The sequence below is a fragment of the Electrophorus electricus genome, chromosome 4, assembly GCF_013358815.1.
Source record: "Electrophorus electricus isolate fEleEle1 chromosome 4, fEleEle1.pri, whole genome shotgun sequence".
Classification (NCBI taxonomy): domain Eukaryota; kingdom Metazoa; phylum Chordata; class Actinopteri; order Gymnotiformes; family Gymnotidae; genus Electrophorus; species Electrophorus electricus.
The window spans coordinates 20,896,276-20,905,179 of record NC_049538.1 but is presented as its reverse complement, the minus strand read 5'-3'; positions in this window follow the sequence as shown (position 1 = coordinate 20,905,179).

The following is an 8,904-nucleotide window of genomic DNA, read 5'->3' as shown; positions in this document are numbered from 1 at the left end:
TAAGAGAGTAAAAGAGAGTGTATCTATGCCTGAGAGAAACAGACAGAGAGAGGCAGAGAGGGAGAAACAGACAGAGAGACGGAGAGAGGGAGAAACAGACAGAGAGAGGGAGAGAGGTGAAACATCCAAAGCGTCTGACAGCAGTTAGACTCTGTCTGTCTGAAGAGCTGCACAGTTTGAATCTTTATGAGGCACTACCTCGCACAATAAGTTTATGAAGTAGAAAAGGACATTTTCTAAACCTCCTTAAATCTAAAGAGCACGCTTTCCCTCTCAGGTCTTTGACCAGTCATTTTATTCTTATAGCTCTGTGAACCATTTATCGCATCTATAACAGTTCCTAGTTCAGTGGATGCCCTAACATGGTTGTAAGGAATAAGGAATGCAGGGCAGTGTGGAAGTCATTTCACTTCTGCAAACACCTGCAGCGAGTGTGCGATATGGCCTGTGATATTTTATCTTACTTCCTTTGGCAAAACATGCCACCGGCACAGCATGCTCCATGTGTGTGTGTGTGTGTGTGTGTGTGTGTGTGTGTGTGTACATGCTTCAGACCTTAGGAGCAGCTAAGCCATGGTTGTCTCAAGAAGGAAGAAAGACTAGGTGCCATATTTAGGATTATAAAGATTCTCTTATATTTGGGTGTGTGTGATGTTGGCAAATCTCTATGTGTTTGTTTGCGGTCACTGTCACTGAAGGCCCACTGGTTTTAGGGGTGTGGGCAACATCAGGAAATGTGATGGTGGCAGTGAAGCTCACTGGAAACTGAGATGAACGAAAGAATCAAGGGAGCCTCCAGATGGCAGGAGCTCATTGAACAAAGCAGGGCTTTGAATCATTCACAGAAGGAGAAAAATGTACACATGGGGGAAAACTAATTCTCTCCTGTGCTAGCAGGATAGCATAGGGATTTGTGTGTGTGTGTGTGTGTGTGTGTGTGTGTGTGTGTGTGTGTGTGTGTGTGTGTGTGTGTGTGTGTGTGTGTGCATGTTGCAGTTGCTTGAGCTGTATTTTTTCAAGAAGATATTTAAACTGTTGAACAACTCTCTTGCTGTGATGTCTGGGTAATTCAGTGTCGGTCGTTTCCACATCTTGATTGGACACAGATAGTTAGTCACACTGTCTGACAAAGCAGTAGCAATGATACCCAAATGGTGTAGGCAGTAAGAGAAGGAGAGAGAGAGAGAAACAGAGAGAGAGGGAGAGAATGAGAGAGAGAGTATGGCAAAGTATAAATGCTATACTAAAAGCTAGTCAGTGAAATTTACTGAACGAGGGGTTCATTTATGATATAAATCCACTTCTCAAATCTCATTCTCAAATTAGCTATGTGTGTATCAGTCTGTTCTCTCATCTATTGGAGCATCATATTGTGTACATGTTTAATGAAGGCTGAGATATAAATATTTCAGATTTCAGTCTTTCACTTCTGCCTCTGTCTGCTTCTCATCATAAGAAAATGTTAAACCAGTTCATTCCACATCAAAGCAAAACTGCTCAGTTCAACAGAGACCGCACCCTACACAGCCAAACAGAGAAAGTCAGCATGTAATCCCAATGGTCAGAGCAGTATTAAAAATCTCTCATACACATTCTCTCTCTCTAATGTTGAGCCATTATGTATTATGAAACAAACACTTGCTCCACTCAAACTCTGCTAAATGCGGGTCATTTACTGTAAGGGACCACAGCACAGTGGTTTACCTCACTGTAAACATTACACTGACACATTAAGTGTGAAATAAAACAGAAAAATGGTTCCTGTGGCATAAGTCCACAAGATAACAGTTAAGGGAATTTGGGATTGTTTTGATTTTGGACTAGGTCCATTTCTAACCTTATATGTTTCTCTCTCAGTTTCAGTGTCACACTAGAAAAACTGACTTTTTGGTCTCTACACTTTCCTTCCCTGACCCTCTCTCCTTCATTTCTTGTTGTATTCTTCCCCTCCTTTCCTTTCCTCTCCTCTGAAGCTTGTTCGATAGTTAAAGGCCTTTCGCTTCCCTGTATTCTCTCTATGGTTTGGAAGCTATTTTTAAGTATCGGCAGCCACTGTATCGGCAGCCACTGCCCAGAAGGATCCAAATAAAGCAATCTTTTGAGTTTCACATCTGTAACCATACATTTATCAATTCAATACACACACACACACACACACACACACACACACACACACACACACACACACACACACACACTCTCTCTCTCTCTCTCTCTCTCTCTCTCTCTCTGTCTCTCTCTCTCACACACACACACCTTTTTCTCTCTCTGCTTTTTCTTGTGAATGAGCATATGTTAGGATTTTAGAAAAAGCAAGTTTATATAGCACTGATCATACACAGTGACAATTCAATGTGCTTCACATAAAAGAGTTGTAACATAGATAATTTAAACTATTGATTTAAATTGAAAAGATAATTTAAAAAAAATAAACAAAACAAAATTCAAATAGAGATCTAAATAAACTAGTACCTAAATGAAATCTTAAAAATGAAGTGCTAAAACAGGTCAAATTAAACATGAAAAGTGTTGAGATGAAAATAAAGAATATATTAAGAAGTAAGAGAAATAACAAAGAGTAATTTAGTGATGCAAATTAAAAGTTCAAAGCGCAGTGCTACAGGATCTAAGGGAGCAGCGTTCAAAGTGACCCGAAAGCCTGGTCAAATAAGAATCTAGAGTCTAGTGTCTACACTCTTCTAATATCTTCTAACAACTGGTTCCTCTTAAAAACAGCATAATAGCTAAACACTGCCTTTTCATGCTCAGTCTATACCTTGGGCAGGACTAACTACTCCCTAATGATCTGAGAGTTCTGCTCAGCTCAATGTGGCAGCGGATAGGTATACTGATCCTACACTATTTTATGAAGCAATAATAACACCTTAAACTCAATTTTCTAATATGCTGGTAGTCAGTGTAAGGATTTAAGAATGGGACATGTGTACCCTTTTGCTCCTTGTAAAAACTCTGGCAGCTGCATTTTGAATTAACTGAAGCTTTTTGATTGCTTTTTGGGAGTCCCATTAGGAGACAATTACAGTAATCAACACTGCCAGAAATAAAAGAATGGGTGGGTTTCTCTAAGTCAGAGAATCTCTGATCTTTTTGATGTACTTAAGGTGATAAAATTCCAATTTAGTAACTGATTTCATATGATAATAGATCAGAGGCTATAAGTATGGCAAAGTTACAAGATAGCTCTTTAGATTTGAAGGCTTTTGATTCCAATTAGCCAGCTAGTCTGTGCCTATCGTTTCTGTTCCCAAATATCATAATCTCAGTTTTATCTTTATTCAACTGCAGAATGTTTTGGCTCAGCCCGTTATTAATGTGCTCAAAGCAGTTACAAAGTAATAGGGAGTACAGTTGTTTGGAGAGAGCATCAAGTAAATCTGAACGCCGTTAGCATTAGCCATGGTAAAACAGCCCAAAATCTTAAGATTCAGCCAAAAAGGAAGCATGTATATGTTAAAATGAGAGTGGCCCAAGAAATGAACCCTGGGGGACACCACAGGTCACCAGCACATTTTCAGAAACATTGTTTTTTGTTGAAAAAAAAGTAGTTTAGACTCTTAAGATAAGAATCTTATGGTTAATGGTATTAAAGATAAGTTTGAGTTTGAGCACTAGTAGAGTGCTGAGTTTGAGCACTAGTAGAGCTAGTAGAGAGTTTTATTCAAATGATTATCATTAATTACTTTAATTAGAGCAGTCTCAGTACTGTGAGTAGGAGTAAATACTGACTGAAATTTGACTAGACAACTATTTTAGAATAGAAAGCCAGTAGGCTTTCCCAATGAACGATAAATTTGAAATGGGTCTGCAATTATTTAACACAACTGATAATAATTTTTTTCTTTTTTTAAGAGAGGCTTCACCACTGCAATTTTTAGTGGGTTAGGAAAAGAAATGTGTTGCAATATTCATTAAAAAGCTGGTTGGTAAGGTGTGAAGTCTTGATTTGAGGTAACTCCCTGTATCTATTAGAATCTTATTGTTAATAGAACTAAACTGGGGCATTTTAACCATATCTTTGCATGGTGATTGAGAAGACACAGACTCATCGGTGGATATAGACACACTAAGGGCCAGTCTGATATTGTGGATTTTTTGCCTTGAGAAAGGCCCTCAGTTGCTCAAGTTGCATTCAGTCATAATTGTAAGTCACTTTGGATAAAAATGTAACCTAAATGTCCTAAATATGTTGTAATGATGCAGTTTATTGTTGAAGATTATTTTGTCAGTCCTAAGTTTTGTTTTGCACCACCCGTGTTTAGCCTGCCTGCATTCTCGCTTTTGGATTTGAACTGCAGTAGCATTTCTCCATAATGGTTTCCATTGGAATGAAATGGTTTTAACTTTAACTGGTGCAATCTCATCCATAAAACTAAAGGTTTTTGAGTTGAAGCTGTCCAGCAGAGCAACAACACATTCAAATGGTTGACATGGTGCCATGCACATTTTGCTTGTGATTTTAAGCAAAGTTTTGACCTCAGATCTTAAATTACTCCACTTTGTGATGAAGTGACAACACATTATTATCAAATGTATGCTTGCCCATAGTTACCTTGTATTTCATTTGTAGAATTTCAGGATTCAAAGAACATTTTCACTAGGGAGGATGAGGTACAGCAGGAAGATAACAACAGGAAATGTTCATTTACTGTGTGATGATATTCATGACTAGAAAGGCCAAAAGGATGGTTTAACTGTGAAAAATCTAATTAAATAAACTAAAACAATGAATTGAGTCATTTATTCTACAACATAATACCCCACAACATAAATCCATTGAAGAGTTAACTAAACATACCCAGTATAATCTGCAATGATTAACACAAATGAAAATTCAAATTCAATATCATTAAATCACCATTTCAAAGTAATCAGGATGGGACAACAGATGAGCCAGTACTTGCCAGACAAAGCGTGAGTGTCTTGGCTGAGCCGTTGAATCAGTTAAATACTTGTGTAGTAGCAACTCTTAAACAGAAAGTGGAGTGAGTTTGACAAGACTGTCCCTGAGTGCTGTAAATCAGCTAATTTGGTGAACATTTTCTAAATCACCATTAATATGTGCACAGTTTGAAACTCTTTGGGAGTGTCAGTGGTTTCAGCATAGAAGATTAATTAGAAAAGATTACTGATGTAGTTCCCTTTCCACACCCTATACTATGAAAGTATGTTTGCATATGGACTAAGAGGCTCAGAATAAATTGGATGAATTTGACCCAAGAAGATTAAAGGAACATGAGTCTCTAATGCACAGGTTTTTTGTGTTTGTTTGTTTTGTTTGTTTTTTGAGGGGGTGGTGGGTTTGGGGATGAATCATTTTTATGACTAATACATAAATATACTTTTTCAGGATGGCTTCAATCAATTTGTGTGTAAGTTTGATGGAAAAGCCATTACATATACATGTGTGTGCATGTACACCCCCCCTCCCCCCCCCCAAAAAACAAAAAAAAACACAAAAACAAACACACACACACAAAAGCATAACTGGGACATAATGGACATGGTTTCTGAAGCGGCATGGCTATGACTCTAAATATCAGTGCACTGTAGCAGACTACTGCAATAAATCCAATCTGCAACAAACTGGATTTTGTTATTCAAATTCAAAGTTTTTTAATATTGAAAAAAGAACATAAAGTCATTACACAACACTAATATCACAAAGAGAGCCATTATAATATCTGAGAGAAAGTTTTATCTGTGCATATTTAGTCAGTAAGCCAAAATGTTTCTCTGGCTCTGGTAGTTGATTTCTCTTATGCATGTGCTGTATTCAGGTTCTGTCAAAAATAAAACAGCTGTACTCTCTCTCTCTCTGCCACACACACAAACACACATGCTCTAAGGATGGACAGGAGTATGGATGAGTCAGACTGAGATTGATCATTTGCAAGGTGTTTTTTCCTTGCGGCTTTGGCAACCCTCATTGCTTTTACATGTCTCAAAGGGTTCATAGAAATGCCCCTCTCCACTTCCCAGTAATGCTCTGTACAGTAGTATCTGGAAATAGGTGCATTTTGTCCCTTTTCTCTCTGTCAACACACACACACACACACAAGTATATGCGCAATTTCTCTCTCTCCCTCCTTCTCTCATGCTTAACTGGATAAAGTCCTACCTCTCGTTTTCTAGAAATTTGCGAAGCCTGAGGCTGCCTTTGGTCCCAGCTCAGCATTCTTGCTACGTGTCAGGGGTTTTGCGTAGTCCGAACTCTATGACCTGATTTCTTGTTTACATATGGAAAAATAGAAAGAAAGAGACAGAACACTGACCTGATCCAAGGACCATAAGAACTCCAAAATCCTATATATAAATAAATAACCTCTTTTTAAATATAGCATATTCAATTATATAGTAATATGAATAAGTTATTTGATGCTGCCTGATTGATAATGGTCGTCTCAGAAGTGGAACAAACGTTATTTTGATTTAATGTTAGATGTTGTTATGAAATTTTAAATTATTCCATATCATTTTCAAAGTAGTTTTGCTGCACTTACATGTAGCCATAAAAACTTCCAAATGAAAATTTATTGCTGTTCCTGAACTCTACATAGACTTTTAAGAAATCAAATGAAAAAAGGGAATGTTTAGTCAGGACTTTCAGGACAATGCACACACTGAGCAATTTTCAGTAGTAGCAGAAATCCCTTTGTCCTCTTACAATCCACAGTACTAGAGGAGCAGACCTGCTTCAACCTGTTTCCACTGTCATTTCTCCATATATAAGCACCATCCTGGGAGTTCAGTCAGAGCTGGTAATAATTCAGCAACACAATTTCGTGTTATAGAGCACTTCTGGCATGCAGACAGTGTTTGTGAGTGGCAGATGTTAGCAGGCTTTGGTGACGGGATTTCATGGTGAGCTGAAAGCTATAATGCGGATGCACAGTAGTTACTGAATGTCAGAGTGCACTACTGCAGTGCTTGCCAGAGAAGGAGAGAGAGAGAGAGAGAGAGAGAGAGAGAGAGAGAGAGAGAGAGAGAGAGAGAGAGAGAGAGAGAGAGCGAGCAAAGGAGGGTACATGACACGTTTGACATAGTTCTCCAAAGGCTCAGGTCATTTTTTTTATTTTTGGTATCAAAGTGATGAGTATTGATTTTACAATCAAATACAGGATCTAGTAGCCAATCTAGGGTGCTAAGTCATTGCATGATCACATGATCAATATTTACAGGGCATTTGTCAGACACTCTTATCCAGTGATTTACAAATTTAATAGTATAATAGTGTGTGTGTGCTCCATGTGAATCAAACCCATGAACTTGATGTTAAAAATACCATGCTCTACCAGGTAGGCTACATGATATATACTACCATATGTTATGTTACTTTTCTTCCTTAGTCATTTATACTTGAGATTAATCTCTTTATATACCCAGATTTCACCCTAATCCTGTGTACCCCAAGACACCACAAGAAAAACATTTTTATTTGTATAAAAAGACATGATGCAGGAGGGCAAATGGAGGACAAGGACTTTGGAAAACAGGAAGAGGAAGGAAGAAGGGGAGCAGTGAACTGGGGTATGATAGCAAAACCCTTGCCTATGGTTCCCATGGCAGTAAGGGGAGATTAATTACTGGATCATTTGACCCAAACAAGCCCACAGCAGATTATCTCTGCAGCTCCAAAAATGCCAGCAGCACTGGGCTAACCCTGCACACATATGGCTCACTAACCCCACACCAACCCCACACAAATGCCACAACAACCCCACACAAACCCCAACCAAAGTCCTTATGGTGGGTCGGTGTTCTGTGATGTTGGATTATTAGAAAGTATCTAGGGTGTTCCTTTCACACTGCTACTTTGCATCAGAGTGGGTATTCTTTCCTACTGTAATGAAGCCTATAACAGAGGCCACACAAGCTACCCTTCCTCCTTATAGAAATCTAAACAGGAATCATTTAGGATTCTAGCAATTAAATAAGAATCTCCAGATTGCCCCTAAATGCTTGCTTTTCATAGTTTTATAGAAACCAGGATAATTTCTTCTGTTATCATTATTTTATTATTATAGTTTTGGAGTTTTGGAATAAGTAGCAGATGTAATATTAGCTCTTCTAACATTTCTTTGTGTAATACCTGGCAATTTGATTTGGAGAGCACACAGAGTATCATATACAAATTAGTCATTAATAGCAGTGCAGCTGGAAATATGACCTACAGATTCTGGAAATATTACCTACAGTTCTGATTTTTCCAGTGCTGTCTCCTCATTTCAATCAATCCCTGTCATCTCCAAGCCAACAGAGAAAAAGCTATCTATCTATCGGACAAGGCTCAGTCATTCAAGCTTTTGGACTATTTTTGACTCTGGTCTGGAGGCTGGTGGTTGTTTGTATCTTTGACCGTGTTGCAAGAGTGCAGCCCACTGTTAAGGCTTCCACTGAGATGAAACAGCATCTTAAAACAGACAAGTCTCTCTCTCACACACGCGCCTGCACACGTGCATGCAAATACCCACACACCCACAGCCTCCCTTTAGCTTGCCCGTCGTCACAAGAAGAGAATCCTCGGTAATTACAACAGACATTCCAAAACAAAGGCTTTTCACTTTGAATGAGCTGTTGCGACAGGGAGGGAAGGTTAGCTGAAGGGGGAATTCTAATGAGGCAGATGGCAGAGTGCTCTCGGGGCAGAGTTAGACCCTTCAGCTTTCCCTGTGCCTGCCAGGGCCATGCTCTAAGCCGCACAATCTCATGTGTCTCCTCACAGTCGCAAAAGGAAGCGCACGTGTGTGCATGTGTTTGTGAGGACAGAAAAAGAGAGAGGAAGGGAAAGAAAGGGAGATAGAGAGAGCAGGGGTTAGTAAATGGAATCCTAGCACAGGACGTGACAGGGTGTGTTACTATTACAATATAGGGATGTACAGTGTG